The sequence below is a fragment of the Phalangium opilio genome, unplaced genomic scaffold (assembly GCF_054372755.1).
Source record: "Phalangium opilio isolate 3A_F unplaced genomic scaffold, DU_Popi_V2 ptg000070l_1, whole genome shotgun sequence".
Classification (NCBI taxonomy): domain Eukaryota; kingdom Metazoa; phylum Arthropoda; class Arachnida; order Opiliones; family Phalangiidae; genus Phalangium; species Phalangium opilio.
Genome location: NW_028324182.1, coordinates 16,068,142 through 16,095,182, shown reverse-complemented (window position 1 = coordinate 16,095,182; position 27,041 = coordinate 16,068,142). Strand labels below are relative to the sequence as shown.

The window sequence follows — 27,041 nt, the reverse complement described above, 5'->3', positions numbered from 1 at the left end:
AGCTAGTACAAAAGTATGAGAGTAAGTAAACATAATATTCATTCGTTCCCAAACCACATACGGGTTCTTGAAGAGCTCTAACGAATGGAAACTCAATACAGTTAAACAGTCTGAAAAAATATCTTTAATGGAAAATAGAGGTTGACCTAATTCTCGTAAAACACCTCCGTACGGTTTAAGTCTTTGATAGATTAGACTAACTTGATAAACGAGCATTTTTACCCCTCTTCTCCCTCTAAACTAAGCTAAACTAAAAAAATTATAAGAGTAAAAATGAAAAATATCTCTTACGGAATGAAAAAAATGTTTTAAAGGCAGAGAGGATCGTGTTCTTGGTCTTACAGCAACCCTCTCCAGGGTTTAAATATATTATTACTCCTCGCTTTTATATTTTATATGGGAAGAAACAGCTATAGGGATGATAAATATGATGGGCGTCGATCTCTAAGACTAACATTCTTATTTTTTGGTGTAGTTTATATAAAGGCCCTTCGTCTTGAATAAAAATTAGTTTAAAAACACACAGGCGCGAAGTCGGGCTGCTGGGGTAGAAAGAGAAAAAGCAAAAGGCACGAAGCAAAATGTTTAAAGACACACTTCTGAAATTTCGGGACGTACCATCGTAATGTTAGGGCAATTCTTGTAGGCTTAAGTTTGGAATCCCCTTAAATTTCATCGATGACGAGACTGCTGCTAGAGTTAGTCTGGTTTCTATACAGAAGCCAGACGCGGGGTCGACTAATCTGCAGGTACTCTGAATGTCTGAAATGCAGTCCACGGTAGGAAACCTACTATTTGTAGTATGCAGGTTCGGTTCACATTTACAAATATAAGAAAGCAATACTATAATTCATTGCCTAACATACAGTCGAACAAAATTAGAGTTTCAACTCTGAAATCTCTTGACTAAAATGCAGTACTCTGAAATGCAGTCCTCGAAAATTATTATTTTCAACTCTGAAATCTTTTGACTAAAACGCAGTACTCTGAAATGCAGTCCTAGAAAATTATTATTTTCAACTCTGAAATCTATTGACTAAAATGCAGTACTCTGAAATGCAGTCCTCTAAAACTATTAATTTCAACTCTGAAATCTCTTGACTTAAATGCAGTACTCTGAAATGCAGTCCTTGAATATTATTAATTTCAACTTTGAAATCGGTTGACTAAAGTGCAGTACTCTGAAAAGCAGTCCACGAAAATAATAAATTTCAAATCTGAAATCGGTTGACTAAAACGCAGTTCTCTGAAATGCAGTCCTCAAAAATTATTATTTCGAACTCTGAAATCTTTTGACTAAAACGCAGTACTCTGAAATGCAGTCCTCGAAAACTATTAATTTCAACTCTGAAATCTCTTGACTAAAATGCAGTACTCTAAAAAACAGTCCACGAAAAATATTAAATACTACTCTGAAATCTTTTGACTAAAACGCAGTACTCTGAAATGCAGTCCTCGAAAATTATTATTTTCAACTCTGAAATCTTTTGACTAAAACGCAGTACTCTGAAACGCAGTCGTCGAATATTATAAATTTCAACTCTGAAATCGGTTGACTAAAGTGCAGTACTCTGAAATGCAGTCCTCGAAAATTATTAATTTCAACTCTGAAATCGGTTGACTAAAGTGCAGTACTCTGAAATGCAGTCCTCGAAAATTATTAATTTCAACTCTGAAATCTTTTGACTAAAACGCAGTACTCTGAAATGCAGTCCTCGAAAATTATTAATTTCAACTTTGAAATCTATTGACTAAAATGCAGTACTCTGAAATGCAGTCCTCTAAAACTATTAATTTCAACTCTGAAATCTCTTGACTAAAATGCAGTACTCTGAAATGCAGTCCTCGAATATTATTAATTTCAACTTTGAAATCGGTTGACTAAAGTGCAGTACTCTGAAAAGCAGTCCACGAAAATAATAAATTTCAACTCTGAAATCGGTTGACTAAAACGCAGTACTCTGAAATGCAGTCCCCGAAAACTTTTAATATCAACTCTGAAATCTCTTGACAAAAATGCAGTACTCTGAAATGCAGTCCTCTAAAACAATTAATTTCAACTCTGAAATCTCTTGACTAAAATGCAGTACTCTGAAAAGCAGTCCTCGAAAATTATTAATTTCAACTCTGAAATCTTTTGACTAAAACGCAGTACTCTGAAATGCAGTCCTCGAAAATTATTAATTTCAACTTTGAAATCTATTGACTAAAATGCAGTACTCTGAAATGCAGTCCTCTAAAACTATTAATTTCAACTCTGAAATCTCTTGACTAAAATGCAGTACTCTGAAATGCAGTCCTTGAATATTATTAATTTCAACTTTGAAATCGGTTGACTAAAGTGCAGTACTCTGAAAAGCAGTCCACGAAAATAATAAATTTCAAATCTGAAATCGGTTGACTAAAACGCAGTTCTCTGAAATGCAGTCCTCAAAAATTATTATTTCGAACTCTGAAATCTTTTGACTAAAACGCAGTACTCTGAAATGCAGTCCTCGAAAACTATTAATTTCAACTCTGAAATCTCTTGACTAAAATGCAGTACTCTAAAAAACAGTCCACGAAAAATATTAAATACTACTCTGAAATCTTTTGACTAAAACGCAGTACTCTGAAATGCAGTCCTCGAAAATTATTATTTTCAACTCTGAAATCTTTTGACTAAAACGCAGTACTCTGAAACGCAGTCGTCGAATATTATTAATTTCAACTCTGAAATCGGTTGACTAAAGTGCAGTACTCTGAAATGCAGTCCTCGAAAATTATTAATTTCAACTCTGAAATCGGTTGACTAAAGTGCAGTACTCTGAAATGCAGTCCTCGAAAATTATTAATTTCAACTCTGAAATCTTTTGACTAAAACGCAGTACTCTGAAATGCAGTCCTCGAAAATTATTAATTTCAACTCTGAAATCGGTTGACTAAAGTGCAGTACTCTGAAATGCAGTCCTCGAAAATTATTAATTTCAACTCTGAAATCTTTTGACTAAAACGCAGTACTCTGAAATGCAGTCCTCGAAAATTATTAATTTCAACTCTGAAATCTATTGACTAAAATGCAGTACTCTGAAATGCAGTCCTCTAAAACTATTAATTTCAACTCTGAAATCTCTTGACTAAAATGCAGTACTCTGAAATGCAGTCCTCGAAAATTATTAATTTCAACTCTGAAATCGGTTGACTAAAGTGCAGTACTCTGAAATGCAGTCCTCGAAAATTATTAATTTCAACTCTGAAATCTTTTGACTAAAACGCAGTACTCTGAAATGCAGTCCTCGAAAATTATTAATTTCAACTTTGAAATCTATTGACTAAAATGCAGTACTCTGAAATGCAGTCCTCTAAAACTATTAATTTCAACTCTGAAATCTCTTGACTAAAATGCAGTACTCTAAAAAACAGTCCACGAAAAATATTAAATACTACTCTGAAATCTTTTGACTAAAACGCAGTACTCTGAAATGCAGTCCTCGAAAATTATTATTTTCAACTCTGAAATCTTTTGACTAAAACGCAGTACTCTGAAATGCAGTCCTCGAATATTATTAATTTCAACTCTGAAATCGGTTGACTAAAGTGCAGTACTCTGAAAAGCAGTCCAAGAAAATAATAAATTTCAACTCTGAAATCGGTTGACTAAAATGCAGTCCTCTAATACTATTAATTTCAACTCTGAAATCTCTTGACTAAAATGCAGTACTCTGAAAAGCAGTCCACGAAAATAATAAATTTCAAATCTGAAATCGGTTGACTAAAACGCAGTACTCTGAAATGCAGTTCTCCAAAAATTATTATTTTCAACTCTGAAATCTTTTCACTAAAACGCAGTACTCTGAAATGCAGTCCTCGAAAATTATTATTTTCAACTCTGAAATCTTTGGACTAAAATGTAGTACTCTGAAATACAGGCCTCGAAAATTATTAAATACCACTCTGAAATCTTTTGACTAAAAGGCAGTACTCTGAAATGCAGTCCTCGAAAATTATTATTTTCAACTCTGAAATCTTTTGACTAAAATGTAGTACTCTGAAATACAGGCCTCGAAAATTATTAAATACTACTCTGAAATCTTTTGACTAAAACGCAGTACTCTGAAATGCAGTCCTCGAAAATTATTATTTTCAACTCTGAAATCTTTTGACTAAAACGCAGTACTCTGAAATGCAGTCCTCGAATATTATTAATTTCAACTCTGAAATCGGTTGACTAAAGTGCAGTACTCTGAAAAGCAGTCCAAGAAAATAATAAATTTCAACTCTGAAATCGGTTGACTAAAATGCAGTCCTCTAATACTATTAATTTCAACTCTGAAATCTCTTGACTAAAATGCAGTACTCTGAAAAGCAGTCCACGAAAATAATAAATTTCAAATCTGAAATCGGTTGACTAAAACGCAGTACTCTGAAATGCAGTTCTCCAAAAATTATTATTTTCAACTCTGAAATCTTTTCACTAAAACGCAGTACTCTGAAATGCAGTACTCGAATATTATTAATTTCAACTCTGAAATCGGTTGACTTAAGGGCAGTACTCTGAAAAGCATTCCACGAAAATAATAAATTTCAACTCTGAAATCGGTTGACTCAAACGCAGTACTCTAAAATGCAGTCCTCGAATATTATTAATTTCAACTCTGAAATCGGTTGACTAAAGTGCAGTACTCTGAAAAGCAGTCCACGAAAATAATAAATTTCAACTCTGAAATCGGTTGACTAAAACGCAGTACTCTGAAATGCAGTCCTCTAAAACTATTAATTTCAACTCTGAAATCTCTTGACTAAAATGCAGTACTCTGAAATGCAGTCCTCTAAAACTATTAATTACAACTCTGAAATCTCTTGACTAAAATGCAGTACTCTGAAATGCAGTCCTCGAATAGTATTAATTTCAACTTTGAAATCGGTTTACTAAAGTGCAGTACCAGGAGTTCATACCGGAGTGAAATACATAACACGCGGGCTATTAAATTCGCATTTGTAGACGCCTGACGTCACAAAAACCTCTCTCCTCGCCTCTAAAATCAAATTTGGGGTGGGAAGCTCTTACCGGTTACTAACCTCGCCTCTCATTTCTTCCAAGGGACTCTGGGTAAAAAACGTTTTGATCACATGAACTGCTCTGACCATTCGAAAGCCTTCTTACATTTTGTTTTTGTAAAGACTAACTAACATAGACTGGCGACACCAATATTTTACTGGCTTCATAGTGCAATAGCAAAAACCTTCACCCGTTCCCTATCTTGTTGGGTTTCCCTAAAGCCTGTCTACCTAGCAAAAAGGCTAGGTATTCTATAGTTTTGTGGGAGCTGAGCTCGGATATCGTGGAAAACCAGCTGGTTAAAGTTGTCGGTATCGGACTGTCGGTATGGCGTACGTAATTAGGGATAAGATTAAATTAAATAAGTTAACGCAGTGCAACTTTTGGCTAAAAGAAGATCCAATAAAGTATAAAAGTCAGTCTAGTCAAACCGTTCAAGTTACTTCTTTTAAACCTAGTACGCCTTCCGAGTTAAGCCTTGACGTTGTTTACAAATCAAGCCAAGCACATTTGTAACAGGATCTATGATTGGCCTATTATTACGGAGCCTACCCCCGCCCCTAACGCTAGGTGTCGCTTTTCATGCTTTCAATCACATTCCTATGGTAGTATTTGATTCTCCCACTAGAGAGCGTAAAGGTATCGCGGAAACGTCACGCGTCGGTAAATGCGCACCACTATTAAAGCTCATTTCATCACTCCGGTATGAACTCCTGGCAGTACTCTGAAAAGCAGTCCAATTTCAAAGTTGAAATTAATAATATTCGAGGACTGCATTTCAGAGTACTGCGTTTTAGTCAAAAGATTTCAGAGTTGAAAATAATAATATTCGAGGACTGCATTTCAGAGTACTGCGTTTTAGTCAAAAGATTTCAGAGTTGAAAATAATAATTTTCGAGGACTGCATTTCAGAGTACTGCGTTTTAGTCAACCGATTTCAGAGTTGAAATTAATAATATTCGAGGACTGCATCTCAGAGAACTGCGTTTTAGTCAAAAGATTTCAGAGTTGAAATTTATTATTTTCGTGGACTGCTTTTCAGAGTACTGCACTTTAGTCAACCGATTTCAAAGTTGAAATTAATAATATTCGAGGACTGCATTTCAGAGTACTGCGTTTAAGTCAACCGATTTCAGAGTTGAAATTAATAATATTCGAGGACTGCATTTCAGAGTACTGCGTTTAAGTCAACCGATTTCAGAGTTGAAATTAATAATTTTCGAGGACTGCATTTCAGAGTACTGCATTTTAGTCAAGAGATTTCAGAGTTGAAATTAATAGTTTTCGAGGACTGCATTTCAGAGTACTGCGTTTTAGTCAAAAGATTTCAGAGTTCGAAATAATAATTTTTGAGGACTGTATTTCAGAGAACTGCGTTTTAGTCAACCGATTTCAGAGTTGAAATTTATTATTTTCGTGGACTGCTTTTCAGAGTACTGCACTTTAGTCAACCGATTTCAAAGTTGAAATTAATAATATTCGAGGACTGCATTTCAGAGTACTGCATTTTAGTCAAGAGATTTCAGAGTTGAAATTAATAGTTTTAGAGGACTGCATTTCAGAGTACTGCATTTTAGTCAAGAGATTTCAGAGTTGAAATTAATAATATTCGAGGACTGCATTTCAGAGTACTGCGTTTTAGTCAAAAGATTTCAGAGTTGAAAATAATAATATTCGAGGACTGCATTTCAGAGTACTGCGTTTTAGTCAAAAGATTTCAGAGTTGAAAATAATAATTTTCGAGTACTGCATTTCAGAGTACTGCGTTTTAGTCAACCGATTTCAGAGTTGAAATTAATAATTTTCGAGGACTGCATTTCAGAGTACTGCATTTTAGTCAAGAGATTTCAGAGTTGAAATTAATAGTTTTCGAGGACTGCATTTCAGAGTACTGCGTTTTATTCAAAAGATTTCAGAGTTCGAAATAATAATTTTTGAGGACTGCATTTCAGAGAACTGCGTTTTAGTCAACCGATTTCAGAGTTGAAATTTATTATTTTCGTGGACTGCTTTTCAGAGTACTGCACTTTAGTCAACCGATTTCAAAGTTGAAATTAATAATATTCGAGGACTGCATTTGAGAGTACTGCATTTTAGTCAAGAGATTTCAGAGTTGAAATTAATAGTTTTAGAGGACTGCATTTCAGAGTACTGCATTTTAGTCAAGAGATTTCAGAGTTGAAATTAATAATATTCGAGGACTGCATTTCAGAGTACTGCATTTTAGTCAAAAGGTTTCAGAGTTGAAATTAATAATATTCGAGGACTGCATTTCAGAGTACTGCGTTTTAGTCAAAAGATTTCAGAGTTGAAAATAATAATATTCGAGGACTGCATTTCAGAGTACTGCGTTTTAGTCAAAAGATTTCAGAGTTGAAAATAATAATTTTTGAGGACTGCATTTCAGAGAACTGCGTTTTAGTCAACCGATTTCAAAGTTGAAATTAATAATATTCGAGGACTGCATTTCAGAGTACTGCATTTTAGTCAAGAGATTTCAGAGTTGAAATTTATAGTTTTAGAGGACTGCATTTCAGAGTACTGCATTTTAGTCAAGAGATTTCAGAGTACTGCATTTTAGTCAAGAGATTTCAGAGTTGAAATTAATAGTTTTAGAGGACTGCATTTCAGAGTACTGCATTTTAGTCAATAGATTTCAGAGTTGAAAATAATAATTTTCTAGGACTGCATTTCAGAGTACTGCGTTTTAGTCAAAAGATTTCAGAGTTAAAAATAATAATTTTCGAGGACTGCATTTCAGAGTACTGCGTTTTAGTCAAAAGATTTCAGAGTAGTATTTAATAATTTTCGTGGACTGTTTTTCAGAGTACTGCATTTTAGTCAACCGATTTCAGAGTTGAAATTAATAATTTTCGAGGACTGCATTTCAGAGTACTGCATTTTAGTCAAGAGATTTCAGAGTTGAAATTAATAGTTTTCGAGGACTGCATTTCAGAGTACTGCGTTTTAGTCAAAAGATTTCAGAGTTGAAAATAATAATTTTCGAGGACTGCATTTCAGAGTACTGCGTTTTAGTCAACCGATTTCAGAGTTGAAATTAATAATTTTCGAGGACTGCATTTCAGAGTACTGCATTTTAGTCAAGAGATTTCAGAGTTGAAATTAATAGTTTTCTAGGACTGCATTTCAGAGTACTGAATTTTAGTCAATAGATTTCAGAGTTGAAAATAATAGTTTTCTAGGACTGCATTTCAGAGTACTGCGTTTTAGTCAAAAGATTTCAGAGTTGAAAATAATAATTTTCGAGGACTGCATTTCAGAGTACTACATTTTAGTCAAGAGATTTCAGAGTTGAAACTCTAATTTTGTTCGACTGTATGTTAGGCAATGAATTATAGTATTGCTTTCTTGTATTTGTAAATGTGAACCGAACCTGCATACTACAAATAGTAGGTTTGCTACCGTGGACTGCATTTCAGACATTCAGAGTACCTGCAGATTAGTCGACCCCGACGTAATAGACGAAAAGGGGGGTGGGGAGCTATTCAATACTTATCACAATAGTTTCCTCACGCATTTCCCGCCATTCTTTAAATTCACTAGCAATTCGCGAATGAAAAAGTGTACAGGGAGGTCGTCGGATCTTAAGTCCATAATTCAGGATTCCCTCGCCAAATAACCCCCTTTATAAAAAAGAGTGTAAAATTGGAGGACAGAAGGTTCTGTAAGTAAAGAGCAAATAGGATGAAAGAGAGAGAGGGGGGGGAAGGACATAAGGAGGGGATGGTCCAGCTAGTGGTCGTATCTTTCGGGCGCTAGATTAAATCCCTGTCTCCTCTTAGCACTCAAGTCAGGCTCTTCCACCAAATAACTAAAGTTTCCCCCTCATTCTCCCCCCTCTCCTCGTTTTAATGGTTTTTGGTTGTGGCATTAATAGGAATTCACGAGTTTTTCCGGCTTATTTTACGGCAAAAGGATTTTCAAACTCTTGGCCAGACTTGGCTAAAGTAAAAGCAACTAGCTAATAAACTTGACGGAGTATATATAGATAGAAACAAGGTGTCGTTTTTCAGACCATATTTCCGGTATCGTATAGCTACCAAAAGCTTAAAAGTATTGCTCTCCAAGGCCTAAAAGACTTAAAAGAAAAATAGAAAAGAGCATAGTGGGAATATAAATTCAAATTAGGCCTAAGCGTTGTTGGTTTTAAATACAAGGGACGTCCGATAAAACCAACTCTTCGCATACCTCCAAATTCCGATGCAAGATGGGAGAAACTTAACAAAGAATTTCTTAAAAATAATAATAAAAGCCGGAATAAACAATGGCCTCCTAAAAATATAAACCCCAAACATTCTAAATAGGCCTAGAAGCCGCCGCGTGGAAATGACTTTGGAAGATCTTCCTTTGAAGTGTATTATAAATCGTGAAAAGAAAAGGCCCTAGGAAGCGGTTAATCTTAATTCCCTATCATATTCGACAGCAGCTAGGGTAAAAATAAGAGATCTAACTGCCATTCCTCCATCCTGTACTGCATGGACCGAACATCGGATATATCTTCCGTTTCGCCTTCTATAAGATATCTCAACCAACTCGGACCTACCAGTTTTCAGTCCCGAGTCGTATACCGTTCTCTTCGAAAAAGCAAACCTCCCAAGCTATTCTTCCCACCCTTCTTCCCGCACTTTCTTCTCTGGTATAACGACTCCCAATACGAGAAGCTGGGGAGCAACACGATTTTCCACTTTACCCAAAACAGAAGGTGAAATATTTAATTCTACCGAGAAGGAAAACGTTTTGAACGGATCCGTTATTTCTACGGAAAACTTAGGCCTTGGCTACGTATCCTTTTTTTCACACTTCAAGAGGTTTTGGGAGAAAGACCAGAGAGGAGAAGAAAGATGCATTCGAGAGCGGACTAAGTTATAAAACAAGCAAAATGTCGTCAAGATGCTAGCAATTTCGTGGCAGTTATATATCCCGCCTTTTCCACGCCAAATTAAAGGGAGAAAGACACTTTTTTCTTACAATTTTACGTCTAGAAAATGCCTTATCTTAATCTTTCGTCTACTTCACTGTAATTAAACCCAAACAGAGACGAGAAAATTGCCGTCCTCGGAAAATGCACAGTGAGCTATTTCAAAGGCTTACATCTCAAACATCACGTGTTTATTTATAAGGTTCCAAATTTTGTGTTATATAACGTTCTTAAATCTGTTTTCAGTATCGCCATCTATTCTAATTAGTAATTATCTGAATTAACCTAATTAGTTGTAATAAAATTTCACTTTTTCCATCGTTCAGTTCCATTTTCCCTTTAATAATTCAAGTTACCTTTTTTCCTCTATTTTTCCCTTACTATACCAACCAGTAGACTTACTGGATCTTATTTTTGGCGAATTTCGAGTTATGGCCAAGAGCCTTAAATTATTTTCCGAGGAAAGAGAGAGAGAAAGAAAGAGAGAATGTGTAAGATAAGACTCAACGTTCCACCCAGAGAATGCCAACTAACATTAAGGGAAGGCCAATTTAACCCTTTGAAAAAATTGTAAAACCAATCGAGGCCTAAAACTAGCTAAACATTTATTGTAAACTCGACTTGAAACGCGCTGAAAAGATGCAAAGAAAAAGAGAACTAAGGTATATACGTGAAAAAACTCGACAAATAAGTGCCAGAAAAAATATGTTTTCGGAATTTTTCAAAAAGAACATGTAGTATTCGTTTACATAAAGTTGATTTTTGAGATCCCGATAGTATTTTAGTTTTCATGAGACGACTGGAATGTATTTGGGAGCCCTGTGTTGCAGGCTGGAGTATTTTACAGGCGCAGCTTCGAGTATATTAACCTCGTGGCATGGTTTTGAATTTTAACGTCTTTGAGAATGCAGCTACCTAGTTTCCTAATTATAAACTTGACTTCAAAGAGCTTTAGATCGGCTCGATTCTAATTATTAACCGCATTAATTTACATATTCTATGCGTGTTGTTATAAAGTTATATCATGTAGCGTCTACAATTTAATTTCGAAATGTAGTAATTGCCCCCAAAAATACGTAATTCAATCGAAGCATAGATCCTATGGGAATTTCAGAAGCTATGGGAGCTATAACCACATTCAAAACCCAAAGAAAAAAACCACTTACGTTGAAAAATAAAAATACGTAAGGTTTTGTAGTAGCGTTATTATACAATGACCCCTTTTAGATTTTAGTTTTTTTTCTGGAAAAATCATTTGGTATTTGGTACAGCGAAACGGTAACGAGAAATAAATGGAATTAAATGAGGAAATCATCATTTACCCTTCATGAATAAGGTATATCGAGGGTCCCGCGTCATCGCGGTTGAAACAAGCGCGCGCGGAGAGGAAGAAGGGACGCGTCAGAAAGAGATATTTGAAGAGTTTCGAAGATGGAGAAATGATTATTTGCAACGGATGTGGCCAAAAATGACCCACCGCCGTTACTAATTATACTTTGGAATGCCAAATATATATATACGAAACTAGAGATATACGGCTCGCTAAAAATTTAATTATAGTGCTGAATCAAGGATATTATAAAGACTATATGGGACAGGAAATCAGGGATAGCGCTTTGTCGTTAAAAAAACATACACGGTATGCATTGCCAGAGAAGCAGATTAAAATTAGGATTATTCTAAATTTCATCACATTGTTCAAAGCAGCAGTAGGAGTAGGGGGACGTATATGCATTTTTTTCTGGTATATCAAGGTCACTTAATGTTTCAAAACACTTTTCAAAGGTAGGTAGGGGCGCGGGAGGAAGTGAAATTAAATGAAATGCAAAGAAAAAAAGCTACTTCTCTACCGGTCCTCTTTATAATATTAAAGTCCATGGCAGAATAATAACGCTAAGTCAGATAAGAGTGTATGTTTCTAGAGCGGTCGACTTGGAAATTTAATATTTACCACCCCGTTTCCGTTTTCATCCCCCCTCTCCCTTAAATTTTACAAATTACGAGTTGTGACTGATGAAAATGAGCTTACCATTAATGGGATTTCGAAAACGTTGGCGGTGTGGAATTCCACTTACTATTGTTCATTAGTTAAATTTGGCCACAATTCCACGCTTTTCATTGCATGACTATCTGAAATATTCAAAAGTAAAATACGTAAATAATAAGAAAAATCAATTAACTATGCCACTACGTTCAATTTAGTATTGATGATCTATAAATGTTATTTACCCAAATTAAATTGGTAAGGTCAGGTTGCATAATTAAATAATGACGCTCTGTTCGAATTTAATTTAGTAGTAGTAGGTTTAAATTGTTATATAATTATAGACTATTGAATTTTAGGCTTTGTTTACAAAGGAGACGTTTCGCTTCAACTTTATCGATTGGTTTCTATACTTCTCTCCATCTGACGTTGAAATGTTATTGTTTTTCATTTGATTAGATTTAAAACGAAATTAAGGTAATTTATCATAATCATAATTATAGTGACTTGACGTATGGGGTGGATTATATTTGACTTAAACTAGTTGCGTGGGACACAGCCAATTTTGCGTCAATTTATGGATTGCGTGACGATTAAGAATATTCAGTAGTCACGACGCCCTAAACACTAAACAAATAATTTATTTTGAATCGATAAAAAATTATAAGTAATTAGTTTAAATATTTATCGAGAGAAAAAGATTATTGAAATAAAACCAATTAATATAGATTACTAACAAAACGCAACAAACATTTATAATTATAGATATAATTATGTCTAATTGCTTTCTAAGCTTTTTTCTTAGTATTTTTCTTTTTCAACTTGAGGAACTACTTGGTACAAAATAATAGCAATGTTAAAGGTCGAAGCGATGGCGCTAGTCATAAACTGTCTATTGACGGTATTGATTCCGGCTGAATCAAGCATAGAGTGACAACCCTTGAACGTTTCTTTAGCCGCGAATAGATCATTTTCAGTCGGTTTGTTGGTAGATAAGACGATTTGACCCAATAAGTCGTCGATTTCGGCGTGGATATTGCCGGCGTAGTAAGATGTTTCGGTAAAAACGAGAAATGACGTGAAAGAATAGACGCAACTGATGATCAAGCCCGTGAAATCTACCGTACTGTTCCTAGAGATGGCGATCCATACGACTGGCAATGTAATGTTGCCGTAGAAATCAATGCTCCAAAGAGCTACAACCGTAGAATGGTCCGATACGAAGCTAGTGACGTTGCGCATGCTATATAAAATAATCCATTGTTGAAGCAATTGAAACAAAATACTTATTTACTCCTTAAGTCTGACATCGTGTCCAATTTGTTTTCGTGGTCAAGACTTCGTGGGACGGTTTCTAAACAGAATATCAGACTTAAGGAACAAATTTACCAACTTGCGATGGTAATTACCACGCTAGAAGGTTGGTTTTGATACTTTCGGTCTCGGAGTAATTGGAATTAGCGGACAAACCACGTTGCACGAATTTCCTAATCTGATTCCTGACGGCTTTCAAACTAGCAATTTGTTCGTTGTACTCCGTCATAAACAACAGAAGATTGAAAGAGTTGACGACGTAAGCCAGGGTTCCCAATGAAAAATATAGCCTATTGACGGCCGTCAAAATGTACGTCGAGTTAAAAGCGGGTAACGCGTACGGCAAGTAAACGTTCAGGAGTTCCGGTTCGTACGTATCTTCGTTACTCCTTGGGAACAAAGCGACGAATGTTATAACGAACATGACGGAAAAACAGAGAATGGCTCGACTCGTGGCGTATATCGTGGTTTCCTCGATTATGGGTAAAACAGCGAATATTTTGTTTCGTTTCCGGTATAAAATATGGTGAATGGCAGTTACCGCGATGGCGTGAAGAGTGAAAAAGACGCGAACTATGAACGAACGAATGTACAATGGGTGCGTGAATGTAATAACGAGAAGACTTAATTGCGACACGGTGTTCAAGTACAACATCAGGAAACCCAAAATAGTAAACGTACTTAAAATTTTCGGCTTATGCCGCGACAAACATGACATACTGGACTTAAGCAACGCCATATTCTTGGGACGCGTAAGAAACAATTAGTTTGTGGTAATTATGGGAACTTGTTGACAAGCGTACTGATAAGACACAAATGGTACCGTTGAGTCTGTCCAACTTTGTCGCGACATACGCCAGGGAAGATTACGATCTAGCGCTACGGAATAGTTTTTCTTGCTCAATAAGAAATCGATTAAGTGGGAGTTCCTTTGTCTTCCCTCCTCTTTTTTTCACCACAATAATTCACAATTATTTTAGACTGACAGTATCTTAGCACCTTAGAAAGCCTCAAAATTTCAACGGCTCGCTACCAAACTGGATTCCGTCTTTCGGTCTTATCTGACGCTAAGAGACTTTACCCAAACAGCTTCACGGTATGAGCATTAAAAAACCTAGTCAATATTCGTTTAAGGTCATTACTTAAGGTTTAACTGTTTGACGGGAAATGAATGTATGGCGTGCGCCGGCTGTGAGTCTGTGACTCGTCAAAATTTCTACTTATGAAAATTGGTACCATTTAGGACTTCATTAAGACCAAATTACTTAGCTCGGAGTCTGGTTCATTGAGAAAATGGTAGTAGAGTCAAAGGCTTGTTTCAATATGACTACATATTTCAATAATATTCCATCTTATAACATGGACAGACTATATGGGCTTTAGCCAAAACAGTTCACGTGAAATTCCAGAGCACTCATTATTAATTCCCCAATAACAAGGGCGTATTTTCTTCTGTCCATTGAGGGGAGTGGTGATGAAAGTCTTTTTCGTTTTATATACGAAGGTTAATGGATTTCGTAATAGTTGGAAAATGCTAGTAATTGTATTTCCTGATTCTTCTAACAAGGGTAACGCTTATCGCGGATGAACAGAAGGTAATGAGCGGCAGGATGCACGACAACTCGATGGTGACTAATATTTAAATTCACGCATGGACTAAATTAAGAACAGTTTAGTAGAGCTATTTAGGTTAAGGAGCGGTAAACGTTACTTGGGTTGTAATTTAGGTCCCATTTGATACAATATGATGCAAGTGTTAAAGGTCACCACGAAGAGGTGAATCAATAGCGGTCTGTCCACGATGTGAACATCAGCGACACTAAACGCTACGTGATAGGACAGAATACGTTCTTTAAATCGAAAGAAACGTTTCGAATACTTGATGTCAAATTGATGGATAGCGCTTTCCAACAAGTGTCCGATATCAATTTGTACCGCCAACGCACGCCTCGACGTCTCGACAAAAATGAAAAAACTAAACAACCCAAAAAGGGCAATGGTGAAAAGGATTATCAACATCCGGGAACCGCAAGTCACAAAATAAACAATGGGGAAAATGCAAGATAAAATGAAATCAGTCACCCAAATACCGGTGACAACGGAATGACCTCGGACAAAATTGGACATTGACTTAATGTCGGTTAGAATACAGGTTTTCATCCGGTTTATTTCTTGGTCCAAATCCAGGCCGGTGTGTCTTCTCTTGACAAACAATTGAGTCAGACTATCTCGAAACTTTATCAAGTTTATAACGTGGTAATTGTAGAACGAATAAAAATGCAGGATAGCGAAGCTGTTGATGGCGAACGAAGTCAATCCGAAATAATTCGTTGCCGAGTTGATATCTTTGGCAGTTTCGGTTCCATTCAGTTGAGGAATCAATCGAGGCAACGTGACTAGGAACAATTCTCGACCAATTACTTCACGGAATTCCTCCCTTACAAGGAATGGTATAATCAAGAGAAATCCAAAGGTTATAGAGTACGTGAAAACGGTATTTGGCGTCCTCAAAGTCGATATTCTCTTCATTATATTTGCCCTGGAGTATTCTTCCGTCTTCAACTTTAAGTATTCAATATGAGCCATGACGGTTACCATTGCCGAATGGATTAGTAAAAAGATGCGCATAAACCGATAATGAAAAGAAGATTTTACATACAAAACAAAAACACTCAGGAATATTTGTAGCATTAAGTTCAAGTATAAAAACGTGAAACATAAAAACGCCAATAATTTTATTAAACGAGGCGCCATTTTTAGAGATCCGATAAATTTGACTATTTTCCTAGGAACGGTCCAGTTAAATAGCGTTGCCTCGGACTTGAGGTGAGATTGTGCCAAAATAACACGGAGTTCAAAGAAATATTTTGATGTTTATACAATAACAAAGCAACGCCTTTCAGGTTTGACGTGTGTATAACGCTCGTGATAATAGAGTTGTCATTCTGATTGATGTATGGTTGATACACATTGCAAACTTCACTTAATTATATTTATTTTGAAGTTAAAAGTTTTAGTAAGATACACAATATTTGAATTGTTTTGACATATGAGAGGCTAAGGTTTAAGGCCTACGCAATACTTGTTTAAAATGTAGTAATATTAATCTATATATTTCATATTAAAACTAATTAACGCGTAATTCATTAAAATGCGATTATAGAGATTATGATCTACGCCATAAATAAAAATAGTCTCTTAATTACTAAAATTTTCTTTATATTCCAAAACAGAAAGCCTCGTTATTGATTAACGAGAAAGACAATTAAAATTCAGTTCGCGCACGAAGTTTCGTTATTAAGTTAAGGGCTAAAGAATATGAATTATTCAAGACAAGCTATTTAATTATTTATCGGGGCCACTTGGGATAAACGTGGGTGGCTTATTTGGGTACAATTTGATACAGAATTATGCCAGTATTGAACGCTGTTACGAGTAGTTCAAGCATGGTGTGTCTGTCCACCAATCGGAGTCGAGCTATGTTAAGCGCCAAATGGTACGACTCAATCCTATCTTTCAAATGAAACAATTTCTTGGAGTATTTCTGGTCGAAAAATGAAATGGCGTACTCGAAGGTGTGACACAATTCAGTTTGCAAGTTGCTGGCGTATTTCGAAGTTTCCACGAAGACTGACAAATTGATAATGGAATAGATGGCGAGTGACATAAGGGAGACAAAGACTTGCTTGTTATAAGTAGCCGAATACACCAAGACAAAAATGAACGAAGTTCCGAAGTCGATGACCCATAACCCGGTTGCCCACGAGTAATTCTTGACAAACTGCGCCAAATCTTTCGTTTCGGTTAGACAAGTTTGTTTAAAGAGCTTTAGTTCTTCGTCTAGAAGGACGTTAACCGCCGTACTCCTGTTCAGAACGAGCCTCGCCTTATTGTTAAACCTGACTAAACCTTGAAGATGATAGTTATAGTTGGACATGAAGAGTATGACGAAGATACAGTTAACGACGAACGATGAAAATGCCGTGTAATTTAGGACGCAATTGATATTCTTGGCCATCTCGGTTCTATTCAAACTGGGTATCAGCGACGGAAGAGTTATATCGTACAGTTCTTGACCAATTACGTATTTAATTTCATCCCAAATAAACCACGGAAGGATGAAGACGAATCCAAAGTTAACGATGTACATGCCTAACGTATTTTTCGTCTTCAGTGTCGAAAGCCGACGTTTCAAAGCCTCTGGGTCGAATATTTTGAAGTCACTGTTGGAGAAACACACGTGCATGGCAGCGATAACCAAGACAGAATGGTAGAGAAGGTAAACCCGTAAGCTGCAATAATAGAGACTTGGCGGAATGTACATCACTAGCATCATGAACATAACTTGAACCATCAAGTTAATATACAAAATCCCGACTATCAGACCCTTAAAGAGTTTCTCCAAGACGGTGGCTCTAACCATTTTGAAATAACGAAAACTGGACTTCAGTTTTTGAAGCATTTTCTTTTATCGATTTTGCAATTACTCAAAATTCGACGACAACGCCGTTTTAATTAAATTTATATTCCATCGAACTAATTTTAAAAACATTTGACTTTCATATTTGAATATAATTTCAATTATGTTAGGGTTTGGATAAAGAGCAAGTTTTCGCGTTGTTCTTCAGATACGTAATGAAGTCTGGTTGCTAAGACGCTAACAATAATATGTTTTAGACCAAAAGAAAAATTAAAAAACAAAAACCTTAGAAATTGCGTGCCGAAATTTCATATTAATGAAAATGCTACGAATGGTCCAAGTGTTAAAAAGAAGTTAGAGCGCAAACAATAGGGTTGCCAATTGGAAACTCCTTAACATCGAGACAAAAATAAATATTTCGGCGCTATGTCTTAATAAAGTTGTATATGTGTGCGTGAGGAAAACCACTACTGTTTATATCGATAGGTTCTTTTGTGCTCATGACACTAAGGACTTGCATGCAGAAGTCGATTAATATTTATTAATATTATGTTATTCATTTTCTCATTTTGTGGTTAAAGGTTCAGTTGTATCCAACTCGACGGATAATAATGTGGCTTTCGCGTTCATAAAAGTCATAGCATTTGAGCGCCTTGGATGTTCCCAAGATCACCACTAAATTCAAATTTTTTAATTTATTTAATTTTATTACTTGATAAATAATCATCCGGTCTCTTTATTGTCTTTATTATTCAGCCATTCAGCCAATTGTCGTAAAACTTTGCTGACCAAAAAAAACAAAACCGCATTGTCTAAATCGATCCAAGGAAAACATTTAGTCTTATCGCGTATTTTTCCCAGAATATGTGTCGACTTTAATGTATAAATAAACTTGAATACGTGACACGAATGAAGGCGTCAAACAAACGCTTTTGACGCATTTCCATTAATAACAGGCCATGGCAAAGACAAACACACACCATTTCATTGTTGGGAAAGACATAAAAGTCGCTATTAAAAAAGTTAGAGGGTCAAGTTTGAGAAGTAATAACCATCATCTTCAAACGGTCGCCGCAACTTTATATGCATAAGGAATGAGAATATCTCATTAGTTGAACCTTGCCAAGAAAAATAACTCCCCCAAGTCGATATTATATTATTGCGGCTATACCAAAACAACTTTACTCGGGTTATTGATCAATATTTATCGTGACTGAAAACGTTGGCGGAAACCTTTATTATTCACGCCATTCATTTCATTATAATAATATTACAAGTAGGAAATCGAAATACGTCAGTATTAAAAGGTTCGTACAGTATTCCACCGTTATCCTAACGGACTGGTCAGCTATTAATATTGCTCAGATAGACGTCCTTAATCGTTCCGAACATGAACATGAAGAAATACCCAAATACTTTAAGCGGACGCGTGAAAATGTCCAAGATTGAGCCTATGATTTACAAGGAACCCAAGAGGGTGGAAACACCGGATTTTCCTGACAAATCGAAAAGTTATCGTCCAGTATGCATTTGGCAAAAGTTGCTCGAGATATTTTTCGCCGTTAGTGCCCTTGTCAATTTGGTTTTTCAGTTTTATACAAGTATAAAACAACTATTAGTTATTAAAACTGAAATGAAATCCATCATTTTCATCATGTCCATTTTTTGTCACTCAATGGCGGTAGCTATGATCAACGTGATTTCAGTTTACAAACATCGAGGAGATAAGAATAGCAGACGAGGATTCCATCGTCGCGGACAGATATTGAAACCCAATGTTTTGGTCATCCTGGTTGTCGGTGGAAGCATATTAATTCTCGGTGGCGTATTTGTCGGAACAGGTATGACTGGAGAATTCATGAGCCAGCGTAGTGGAGATATGAAAAACGAAACGATAAATGAGCCCAAAAAACAAGAAGCTATTCAAAGTATCGAATTGGGTTTGGTCGCCTTGTCCTACATTTCCAGCGCCTTCGTTCTCGCCGTATTTATCAACGAATATAACGACCACATCGGCGAACTAAAGCGCTTGAGGAACAAAGTAGAAGTAATGAATGAAATGCCGGAAACCGCCGGTTTGATAACCGAAAAGGATAAAGTGAAAAACGAGATGTACAGTTGCGGAAAAAACTTCTTACGCTTCATATCGAATTACTCCATCCTGTCCTTGCTGTGGAGCCTCGATCTTTACGGTAATGTCACCTTTCCCATCATTTGGTTATGCGTCTCCAAGTCAAGCGAGACCTTGATCGTCAACATGTTATTGCAAGTCGTTTTCTCTTTCTCCATGATGGTTACCTTTTGCGAGACGTCGCATAGCGCTGGCCAAATTCACGAGGACATTGACGATTACTTGTCTGAGATGGTAATACCCGTTTTGATACCTGGATTCGAAATTGTCTTGAACTTGATTCTTGTGCGTGTGTTTTACTTAAATTAGGTTATCAAGAACGAAGATGAAGAGATGAGCGACGAGTTATTCATAATGAAAGAAAACTTCAAGACTTGTCCGGTTCAGTTGGACGCGGCTGGTATAGTTTCCATAGATCGGAAATATTGGTTCACGGCCATATCGTCAACTTTAAACTTGGCTGTAATTCTCTACCAGATATCATAAACAGGCTAGCAACGCACCCAAAGGACACTATTTTAGACGCAATCAATAATTACTTACTTAAATAAAGATTAATTTTAATTGAGTAAAGTTCCTTGAAAGAACTACCATGTATAGCAACACATTGTATATTATACAAAGTGTATTGGACATTCGATTAAATTGTTTTGAATGATCTATATTTTTCGTGTTACCTGTCATATTTATTATACGAAAGAAAAAGGCATTTCAAATACAAGAAGCAACAAAACCTTTTCAGTTTCCAATATTATTTACATTGCTTCTTTCTAACCCGAGTTTAAATGGGGAGTTCCAATATTACGATCGATATTTTGGGAACACGCCAGCTTTAAACACGAATATCAGATATTAAATTATATAAAAACTGGGGACGGTCGACCCAAGTATCTTCAAAATGAAGGCAAGAAACGTGTATGGAATTGTAGCTCTTATAATCGCCACAATTAATATAACGGAGGAACTTTGGGGTTGCGTTTTCTTTTGCAACGATAAGTACATATTTAAGTCGCTAAATACTGTTCTGTCCTACGTCTTTTTCCTTATGCTGTCGCTTGAGACATTCATCTCCTCGCTAATATTTTACTTGAAAAACCGTCGCAAAGATACCACCATAAACTTTACGCCTCCCGTAATTGTCTTGTCAATTCTCACCGTCGGGTTTGTTGTCGCAATTCTCATTACAACGCAACTGGTTGACTGCAAATCTCTGGAAGGTAACGTATTGGAGGATGTACTTGGATACAACGACTCAATTCATAGCCGGAATTGGGCGTACAAGGCTGGTAAAAACATTTTAAAATACCAAATGCTACTGATGCCACAAATGATGTTCGCGATCGTCTTTGTCAACGTAACGTTACTGGTTAACGACTATCTTCAATTAAGGGAACCTTTGAAACGTTTGAACGATACCGTGACGCGAATAGCGGGCAGTGCAACAGCGACCCAAGTCAATATAAATGAATTGAAGAGAGACATGTCATTCTGTTCCAAAAACTACCGTACTTTCGTGTCCAGCTACTCCATGGCCGTTATTGTTCTATTCAACAGTTTACAGTTGAGTGTAGCATTCCCAATATTTTCCTTCGCCATGAAGAACCCTTTTTCGGAATTGGGTTGGTACTTCGTAGCCGAAATTTGCTTCTCCATTCTAATAATGTTGGTTTTCATCGAAACCTCGCACGAGACAATGGTGATAAAACAATCCATTTTGTCCGCGTTGACGTCATTGATTCAAAGTGAAACTAACACGCGAGAAATTTCGCATGGTCTATTAAAGCTAAAAATATGTTTCCAAGGGGTTGGTGTCAAGTTGAATTGCGGAGGTGTAGGAAACCTTGATAGAAGCATGATATTATTGATTTTTTCCTTTGTATTTGGAACAGCGGTAATACTCTATCAAATAACAACTTGAACGACTCGAAAAGAAACTATTCCTTTCTGTTTATGTCAAAATGGTCATTATTGAAAAACGAAGAAAAAAGCCTTTGCAACTACCGATCTTTGTCATTTGAAAAGAACTATAAATAATGAAAATACTGAATACAGAGATAAGAAGGGCATTACAAAAACACCGCCCACTGTCACGCTCTTTCGCAAATTGCAACTCCTCTTCCAATCGATCATATTTTTCCCCGAGTATCTCCAACTTCTTAAGACAAAACTAAGAACACTCTTTCGCTATCATTCGGTTAAAACGAACTACGGAATGTTTTCCAAGGACTTTTCTTTCCCTATAACTCGTGTCCTTTGGGTATTCAAAGCGACAGACATTCTCGGTATCATTGCAACCCAAATTAACGCCATAATTCAAACCACGCACACCGTCATGACATTCTGTTACTGCCCGACGTTTCAAATGGTGATCTTTAGACTTTTCTTCAGCGTTTACGCCTACGCTATGGCGTACCTGCTTATTCTCAACTTTCGTCAACGAACTAAGACGTTCACCCTTCGCCGGGACATCAGGCTCTACCCTTTCCGGTCCCATCTGATTGAACTCGGCTTGATGTTGCTCGTATTTGTCGTTGTTACATCCTCGTTAGTCGGCCGGCTCAGAAACATGGAATTCAATATCAATCACTTGCTAAAGGACATCCCGAACGAAACCGAGTTGCGGCATTACGAGGCGTTGAATATAGCCATGTTGTGTACAACACTAGTAAGCGCGATTTTCAACTTGGTTCACGTTTTCAAAGTCCTGAACGAGTACAGTGGGTACGTCGACAGTTTGAAAGACTTGCGAGAGAGAGTGAAATCTTTGGATCCTAACTGTTACGAAATGATCATGTCTCTTCGATTCAAAATTGTAATATGTTTGAAGTCTTTTAAAAATGTTACCAACTTCTACTCGCTAAATGTCTTTTTGATCAGTTTCTGTTTACGGTTAGGCGTCATATTTCCCATCATTTACTTTGTCCTAGATCGTGGTTACGGATTATTTCGCGAGATCATGGTGCTATCCATGTGCTACTGTTTAACGTGTTACATAATTTTCGTTCGCGTTTCGGACAATGCGGGTAGCATCAAAGAAGATATCAGTCAGACTCTAGGCAATTTAATTTGTCAACCAAATTTGCCAAGACCAAACCTCAGCAGACTGAACAAGTATAAAGTTTGTTTCTCGAGCGGTAAAATTAAATTTAACTGTATCCAATTAAAAGAAGTGGATAACAAAGTCATTTGTAGCTTAATCACGACGGCATTTAGTTTAGTAATCATTCTTTATCAAATATCACTGATGCAAGGTTCGAAAAACTCTTAGGTACGATTGAGAAACAAAATAGTAATGTTCTTTGTTAAGTAAACAAATATAGTTGATGACGCGCGCACTTAATGTTAATTTAACTCGCAATGAAAGTCAAAGAAAACGACCTTAGAGAAAAAAAGCAATCCTTAAACATTCGTGACGTGTGAAACGGATATCGATTCAAAGGAACTTCTAGACTTCATTGTTCTCTTAAGGTTTAGTCTTAATGTATAACAACAAAAGATGTTATTTCCAGCAAATGAATAATAAAACGTTAAGGCACAAATGTACTTTCTAATGAAATTTTGTTTTTATAACACATATTCGCAGTCTGGGAGGGGAAAATGTTAATGTATTCAACGCGAAATTAAAATCGTCACGCGATGAAAACAAAGGGACAGCTCGTATTTAACTTGATTCCTAATTCCACAGTTAGTTTAACGATGTTTGTCTCTCGTAGAAGGACCAGAATTATAGTTTCCAAACGACGTCCGATTTCCAAATGGCTACGAGTACTAGATATTTTTGGAATATCCATTTCACTGGTTTACACGATCACTCAAATAATTACGCTCTATATAAGCGTAATTAAGACCGTTCGGTTCGGTCAACTTCTTCTACGTTTCTTTTTCTGTTTTCAAGGGATTCTCACGGTCGTTTTGTGCTCGATTTTAGCCAAGAAGAGGAGAACCACTCTTGTAAATAGAGCTACATCGAAATGTTGGTTTTTTCGAAAAAGCATCGTCCTTAGCTTCATCGGACAATCTGTCCAATGCTTTGGGTTTTTGCTCTTTTTTATAATTACGAAACGAAAAGAAGTTGAAAAATTCGGTCAGGATGCGTCCCCGAAACGACGGATTCATTTCTCTAAATACCAAATAATCCTGAACATTGCCGGTCTCCCCTTAACAATCTGCTTTCTGTTCGTACAATGGCTTAATATGGTATGGTTTCTCAAAGACTACACTTCCATGACTGAGGATTTGAACTTCTTGGTACATCGTGTCACGGCCGCGTCGAAAATAGAGTATCTAACTCCGGACGAAATTAAAACCATCTTGAAGAACCCTTTATACCAATGCGTCTGTAACTTTAAACGTTCGATCAAGCATTATTCCGGGGTGGCCTGCCTATTGGAAATGATCTCTGGACTTGCCATCATGATACCAATTTTCTACTTTGTACTGGAGAAGAAGTATACGGGTCATGCCATTAGTTTCTTGCTGGGAACTGTCAATTCCGCGATTCAGATGTATAGTTTGACCAGCGTCTCGAATGAAACCGGACAAAAGCAAACTCAGATATGTAATATCTTGGGCGAAATGGTTATCAGGCGGGACATGAGCAGAATATCTACTTATTTGCTCTTTAAGTACAAGGAATGCTTCGCGAGAACAAAAATTAAGATGAGTAACGGCGGAATAGGAGAAATCGATGTCAAGACTTTCGTAATAGCCTTGACCAATACATTCAACATTGCAATTGTACTTTATCAAGTTTCAGCCAAGGTGGAAGAACCCGTATTGCCATTAAATGGAACGCTAATATCGAACTGTTCACTATCATACTGACAAAACGAATTAATTATCACTTTGTAATGGAGTAACGATCAACGTTACGCCATTATTTCGGTAGAGGGTAATGCAAAATGCTTGCAACTTATTTTATTTTTAAGATAACATTGAGCGTCCCTAACTTTGACTCGAATTGACTTTTCTGATTCTACTTGTTACTATGTTATTACAGGCTACGAACTAAGTATTTCTTTCAAATACTCCAATCATATTAAGTCGTTTATAACTGACAACCATAATCACATGTACTTTGAAATACGATACCATTAAAATGTTGTTATTTTATATCACTAGTGTATTTTTATTTAGAGTTCAAAGTATAATAAACAAATCACGGTGAAATTGACAGAAAGCTGACGTTCATAGAAATTAAAGCTATAGAAATGGAAAAGGAAACGTCAACTTTGAATGACATTTCAGCTATGCAGGAGCCTTCGGGAAAATCAAATTACAATTGACTCAATTGGTGATATGGTCATAAAGATTCTGGCAATTGAAGCTTACGGTTGGGTACTTCTTACAATGAAGTATTTACCACCGTGGCTTTCTGTATCTCGCAATGGGAGCTCAGTTCGATGCGTCGACTTGTACTGGTACATTTTATTTTTCGAACAATGCGTCATTCTAATTTTCCGTGTCCTAAATTTCGTCTACGCAACTCTCATCGTGCGTAACCTTCTCACCTTTGTCGTATCCTTACTGGCTTTGGTCAAAATGAGTGGGACAACAATTTCAACTTACGTTAGTGCGGGAATGCAACCTTATCCTTCGAGGTACGAAAAGAACACCTTGAAATCCATAATTTACTCGTTTTGCATGATAGTCTGCTACGCTTTGATCACCGTATCTTGGATAGTCGCGTTTTTCTTGGCTTTGGATGATGACATGATCAACCGTTTAGTGGGGATCTTCTTCTTCGTAACACCCTTTGATAACCCTTACTACTGTCGATGGTTACTGACTCTTGATGTCTCGTTCTACTTGCTTAATCATTCGACAGTCATATGGTCTGGTTGCGTATTCATTAGACGTTACTTTCAATTGGAGAAACAAACGAAAACTTTCCATGGAGGATTACGAGCGGAGTTAGCAACCGTTGAATGTCCTATGTCGGTACGACGCATTTGCTACCAGTACGAGAAGTGTTACAAGACATCCATCAAGATCAACGAGGACTATTCCTTAGTGTACTTCGTCTGGATCTTAAGTTTCGTATTAGAAGTGGTTCTCACGGCCAGTTGGATCTTCATCGCCTCGAGCGATCACGTTCATTTGATGACGTGGTGTTCCGTCTCGATTATAGTCGTAAATACCATTATGGCAATGGCTGTCATCGAGATCTCGGACAGCGTGGACAGAGCACACACTGCCATAGTTGAGACGCTTAGAAAAGCCTTGTTGGCGAGAATGGTGGCTAATGGAAGAGCCTTTAACTCGTGTCTGTGTCTTCGATACTTAACGAACATTGTTCAAGCTAATAGGTTCGCTATGTCAGGGATGGGTTTCTTTTACGTGGATAGGCGGTTTTTATTAACCTTAATCGGGGTTTTGCTTACGTATTGTGGACTGGCTTATCAGTTTTCAACGCCTTCGACCAAAGGTACTTAAGTAAATGGTCAGTAATCTTGAACCATATAATAAATGGACGCGAGATTGAACCCCCCCCTCCCCTCGCCGAACAAGGCCAAGCCTGTACGAACCCTAACCAAACATAACCTCACTTTAATGTACTTAAGTTAATTTAGTATCCCGCGACACGCTTACGCAATTTTAAAACCAGAAATACTTAAAAGTGCTAATAAAATATAACGAAATCGCAATTACCTTTAAGTGCAATGCGGGTGCGCCACGTGGATTTTCTAGTTGGAGGTCCAAGGCTTAAGATAACGCAGCTACTGCTGCTACTCACAAAGTCCTCATGAATCATGATACTCTCACATTTCGTATTTATAATTTCTACACACGTAAAGAACATCGGTTACTCGCGGATATTGTTAATTTTCAAGGTTATTATAATTAAAAATTAAAATAAAGATCACGAGAAACAATGCTTCTTCAATCGCAGGCGACCACGCGTTAAAGGTTAACCGGAGACAATCCAGCTGCAAAAAATTTCCATTCTGCTATTGCTAAATCAAAATCAAGCTAAATGCGCAAGCGTGGTAGGCCATTACGTAATTAAAACGTGTAATTTTCTATGGGTAGAGTATCTACAAAGAGGAGAGAGAGAGAGGGAGATAGAAACGCGCTTTATAAAATCCGCCGAAAAATGGGAAAATAGGGGGGTAGTAAAAACGATTTTCGGTACGTTTAGTTTTAGGACTCGCACCCTTTGCGCATGGGGGGATGGACCTCCTCGTCTTGTCTCCTCAGGCGCCGTGATGTGCC

At 36.8% G+C, this 27,041-nt stretch overlaps 1 long non-coding RNA gene across 1 annotated transcript in view; it reads right to left on the bottom strand.

Moving 5' to 3' along the window:
* The window catches only part of LOC149661997 (uncharacterized), a 43,387-nt gene extending 16,837 nt beyond the window's left edge, over positions 1 to 26,550 (bottom strand). Inside the window, exons 1-2 of the long non-coding RNA XR_016369032.1 lie at positions 26,478 to 26,550; positions 12,007 to 12,107 (exon numbers count right to left, since the gene is read on the bottom strand). This is a non-coding gene — a long non-coding RNA (uncharacterized LOC149661997). The remainder of the gene's footprint in view (positions 1 to 12,006; positions 12,108 to 26,477) is intronic.
* Positions 26,551 to 27,041: the final 491 nt, after the last annotated feature.